The 5,734-nt window shown below is 34.3% G+C and overlaps 1 non-coding gene across 1 annotated transcript; it reads right to left on the bottom strand.

Moving 5' to 3' along the window:
- Positions 1 to 2,493: 2,493 nt before the first annotated feature.
- Trnav-uac lies at positions 2,494 to 2,566 on the bottom strand. Its single transcript has one exon. It is a non-coding gene; the product is annotated as a tRNA-Val (tRNA).
- Positions 2,567 to 5,734: the final 3,168 nt, after the last annotated feature.

The raw sequence follows: 5,734 nt of genomic DNA on the forward strand, positions 1-5,734 counted from the left end.
ACATGTCCAAAACGGTCCACTCAAATTTTTGTGTTAATTTAACATAATATGGATGTGTTAAGTGGTAACACTGATATTATGTTAAAATATTTCAACAGAAAGGAAATGTAATTCTGATCGTAATTTGAAGTTAATTATGTGTACAATTAACATAACTTTTATGTTGAAGTTGAGATTGTAAGATAAAATCAACACTCTATTTCTGTAAATTTTTATTCCTACTTCTTTTATAGAGTAAAATCAACATTCTTTTTCTGTAAATTTTAACACATTTAATAAATACGTTCAAATTGTGTTACTTTAACATTTTTTTTAAGTTATTTTAATTATTTTACACTTTGAATTTGTAAAATTCAATTAACATAGCAGGCATATGTTAAATCTACACACGTATGTGTTGATTATTTTACACAAAAATTTTAACAAGGACTTTTTTTAACACACACGACCTCTGTTCAACAGTGTAGACTTTGGCAATGATTGATCCTTAAATAAAAATCTGACAGGCCTTGTTGGAATACATTCCTGTTACCGTATACTCTGGGAGTGACTGTGACATCTGGTAGTTTCTCACGGCGCTGCGACGTTACGGTTACGCAAGACAAGCGTAATGGCATACAGTATTATGAATATTTCATTTATTATTTCCCTGGAAATCAATGATCGCCATCTCGAGAATATACGTGTATACGATCAGGCCACCGTTTTATCCATTAGATATTTTATGCACGACGTATGGAACTCGCGAGATTGATCAGCACAGAAGTAAGCTTGAAGAAAAAAATGTTTGTTCGTTAAAAAATATTTTTAAAGATTAACAAGAGAGACAGGAATTTATTTTAAAATATATAACATATATAAATTAAAATTTGATATCTTGACAAACTTGAAATTTATTTCTTCTAGAAAAAAACATTCCTAAAATCTATATAATTTTTTAAAAATTTTAATGCGAGAAATTTAATGATTGACAGGATTGCGCCTTAATTTTTTTATAAGCCATTCATCATCTCCAGACGCCTCCTAAAAACGTAAAATAAATAAAGAAACGAAGGAAAGGCATCATGATCACTTTGACGGAAATTAAAGGTTGAGTTAACGGTGACAGTCTCGAGGGTACCGAGCCACCGAGCTCTCCCGTTAATTTCAACATATCGAAGTTATCCTTGGAGGGTGGAGAAAGGCAGCTCTGCGTTTGATCCGTAAGATCCTCGAATGCCTCCTCGACGCGATAGCGGGAGCAGAAAATCGCGCTGAAGTGGTAACGGTCGGGCTAATTTGTTAAACAAGGAAATCTTTTATCCCTCCTACCGCGCTTCGCTGAAAAAGACGCTGGACGCCTGCAGGGACGCCGTCTCCTACAATAGGACTATCACCGCTGTTTTATCGTGACAATTCGTTGACTCATTGTATTTACTACGAACAGAATACTTTAAAAATATTTTCGAGATAGCAAACCAACAATATTTAGACACTTTACAATGTATTTCCGAAGAGTTATATTAGAAGAGAAAGAAAATTTTTGAACTTGCTTGTCGATTCTAAGATCTACAGATCTTCGTTAATTAATCATATGTTTTTACGATATATTTTCATGCTTTTACAAGTAATATATATTTGCTATGATACATCTCAATATATGTATTTTTTTTAAATATATAAAATTCTTCTCTATTGTTTATTCTCTTACAATACGATTTAAAGTTCGCTTCCTTAACTTCGCTAGATTTAGCACGACTGAGTGCTTTCCACTTTCTCAATTCCGCTGAAAGCGGCCCTGCACCGTTACTTCGGTTGTCTTGTTACCAGAAAAAGAACGAAAGAAACCGAAGTGTGAACCGTTGACCGCCATGACAATGTGTCACCTGCGGTTTCTCACGGTTCGTCCACGCATATCTCGCGGATTCCTTTCGATCCACCCTATCTCTCACTCGAATCTTTTCATACTTTCGCCCCCTCGCCCGGGAGTCGATAAGTGTGATGTCGGCTAGCAGCACTCGATGAAACGCTCGACAGTTTTCTCGCAGATAAGTTTAGCTTCATTCACTTCCTAGAGACTCTAATTACTCAAAGAAATTGCCGAATTGATTTCTTCTTATTTTCCTGGTTGAACTCAGTTCCACAGATGTATGCTTGAAATATAGTAAATATAGAGTAAATGTATTAATAAATGCTCAGTCCTCGACGAATGTGACAATTATTTCTGCAATCTAGTCTATTATTTTGACAATCACAATTATTAAATAATATAAGATACCGTTGGAATATATCACCAAACACTTCGTAATACATTTTATGCTTTGATAGAAGAAAATTATGAAAAAATGTAATATCTCAATTTTTTTCTATCAATATCTGTAACACTATGCAGTTGTAAAAGTGATTTGTACATTCTCTCTCTCTCATTCCTTGTTTTATCATTTATAAAAATATTAAATGGCATGCTTTCTTGAATATTTCATACCAAAGTGACAAAAGTATAGGAAAAAAAATTGGTTCTGGCCGGGATCGAACTGGCGACCTTCTGCGTGTAAAGCAGACGTGATAACCGCTACACCACGGAACCTGACGGCAATACCTTTCTTAAATAAAACTATTCATTATGTCATGTACAAAATATTAATATACTGTCACGTTCTGACTGTTATTGTTCGTCCGTTTTTTGGTCAATGCATTTAAGCAATTTACCAGAGATTTGGACAGTCATGTGAAGGATATTATTATTATATATTTATTATTCGGGACCGAAAAGATATATCTGAGTTTATACGTTTTGGTAACGAGTATCAGTTTTATCTATTTGATTATAATTGGGATAATCAACGTCGAAATCGACAGGAATAGGTTTAAATGGAGGTGCGTTTTCTAGTTATTGCAATTGTTGGAGGAAGGGGAGAGGATCTTGATTAGAAATGACTGCTTGTTTGATCTGGAATCTGATCCGTTTAATTCGAACGCGCCTACCTCCTTTCTTCGTCATTCAGCCGCGTTCACGAAAATGAATTTTAACCCTAGAAAGGTAATGTGGGGTAATACGTTGCCCCGCGAAATTCAAATTACGCCCCTGACTTAGCAAGGTTAGTTTTCATACTGAGACCCTAACCATAATTTAGTTTAGTCATCCGACAGTCGACCTCCGTCATTAAGCGAGTGCGTTAGATCCGTGCAGCAGCTGTGACCGAAGAAGAAAATCGTTTGGGGTAACGTAGTACCCCTACTTAACCGTTTACGTTCGACTTTTATCACTGTAAAATATATTTCAGATTTTTTGTGAAAATCGGTAACAAAAAATTATACATTTTATAGCACTCCCTGGAAAATTCTACCCCTGTTTCATATATAATTCTTTAAGATTTGGTCAATTATTTTATTTTTGCTGTTCTTGCACAGCAACTGATTAAAACTTTGTAAAGTTTTTGTGGAGTTAATTTTACTGTTTCCATATACTTTTATAACTTTTGACTACCTTTCAAATAAATAATAATCGACAGAATCTGTTTTACTTTCCATTTTTTGCGATTTTTCCCATCCGACACAGTTTTTCGTCATTTCCTCTACTTCAGACGTTCAAAGAAATATGTTTTTTTTTAAGAAACGAAAAAGTCGCTTACATGCCCTTGAAGGTTGTCTATTCGTCTTTCAAAATCCGTTGAATTTTTTAAAATCGGTGATTTTATGAAAAACTACAACATTTTCCTTTTCTAAAAAGGAGATGTGAAGTTTATTGTTGTCGCTTTTCCGCAATGTCAATTGGTTTTCTTGCTGCGCTTACTTCATTTGCAGCTGTCATTGTATATTTTGACAGTTGTGTATAATAGGGTTAATAGTGAAATGTTAAAGATAAATAGCGCGCGTAGCGCGCGTCTGTATTGTCTAGTTTATTAAAAAAGTCATTTTAGCCGAATTTTTGGTTCTTTGTTTTGTTTTTCAAGTTTTTTTTACTGTTTTTTTTACTACCGCAAATTGATGACTACTATCGTCTTCCCTATTAAAGAACAAACAAAATTATCTATTAAAAAGTTATCTAACAACAAATAGAAACATTATACACGCGGTACAAGTTTGGGGTAATTTATTACCCCACTTGGCCTTTCACGTATGAGAAAATTCATATTACCTCTCTAGAGTTAAGCTCGCCACACTCTTCGGCAGCGCTCTAAAACCAATCCGCCACACCCTCTGCTCGCCACACTCTTCGTCAGCGCTCAGATCGTCAGCGTAGAGGTCAAATTCACTTTCGGGAATTTATCGAGATTATTGTCTTTTCTGGAAACCAACCCCGTAATCGTCACGCTTTCGGCAGCGAAAGTACCGGATCGCCACACTCTTCGTCAGCGCCCCAGCACAGATTGCCACGCTTTGTCAGCGGAAACTGCGAGTCGGAATGCCAGAAGTGACAGTGATTATTACGACTCCCAAGAATCAACCCCGTAATCGCCACGGTTTCGGCAGCGAAAGTACCGGATCGCCACACTCTTCGTCAGCGCCCCAGCACAGATCGCCACGCTTTGTCAGCGACAACCGCGAGTCGAATCTGAGAAGTGATCGATTATATTGATTAAGAATACGAGATGAGATTCCAGATTTTCAAACTTGTTCCTTTTCAAACTTATCTTACCTTTATTCTAAAAGTTTCAGTACAACTTGTGCGTGAAGCGCGGTCTTATAAGGTATGAGAGTACAGGGACTATAAGTCCCAAGATCGAGCGCGAATGCTCGGATTTAGAAGTACAGTCGAATATAGGATTTAGGAATGGCTGAGCAATTGAAATGCTAGAGCCGAAGGAATGGCTAAGCAATTGGAATGCTAGAGCCGAAGAAATATGTGTAAGGAATCGAGGCCCCGCGAAAAACGATTGTATTAAAACCGTATTAAAAGCTTATATGAATTTATTAAGAATTTTATTAGAATCGAATATGCAAATCAATTATAATTTAAATATGTCATATTTAAATCAAATTAAAGTACCCCATCTTATTTAATTTATATATGGATTAAACTGGACTTTGCTTTGTTAAAATATGCAAAATCAGCCGCACAGACCTAAGGAAATGCAGAGTTAATATGGTTTTAATTTGCCATATGTGGATTAAATATGGTAATAAATTCAAAATTAATTTGTTAAATATAAATCAAATAAGTCAAATATAATCATATAAGTCAAATATAATCATATAAGTCAAATCTGTCAAATTTGTCATATATAAATGTTATTTGATCTTATTAGAATTTTATATAATTTTGTTTTAAATTTAAATTTATACCAATTTAAATTTAAACAAAATTAAATAAAATTTTATTTTTTAAGCGTGCTACTTTATTATAAGAGTGGACTTTACGATATAACTGATACAAAAATTGTGTCGTTCCGAGACAGCATCGCGCGAGAATAATGCGAGACAGTGTCGTGTCTTCTTGATACCGTTATCTTATAACACTCTTTGTCAAATTTTAATTACGAAAAACAGATCACATCGAATGCCATCTATCGGATACTTTGAGATGCAATATTCTGATCTGATCATATATAATCTTATATGACTATATTATTTTTTTTTTAATTTGAATCAAATATTTTACATGTTAAGTTTGACAAATAAAGAAACAAATTTTACTGCAAATATTATTTAAACATTATTTAAACAAAAATACATTTTAATAAGAATCAAATTAAAACCAAATTTGAGTTAAAGCCGCAATTGAATCGAGTAAAAGTCGCATACAGAACACATT

This window comes from Temnothorax curvispinosus, unplaced genomic scaffold (assembly GCF_003070985.1).
Source record: "Temnothorax curvispinosus isolate PA1 unplaced genomic scaffold, ASM307098v1 QBEX01011918.1, whole genome shotgun sequence".
NCBI lineage: Eukaryota > Metazoa > Arthropoda > Insecta > Hymenoptera > Formicidae > Temnothorax > Temnothorax curvispinosus.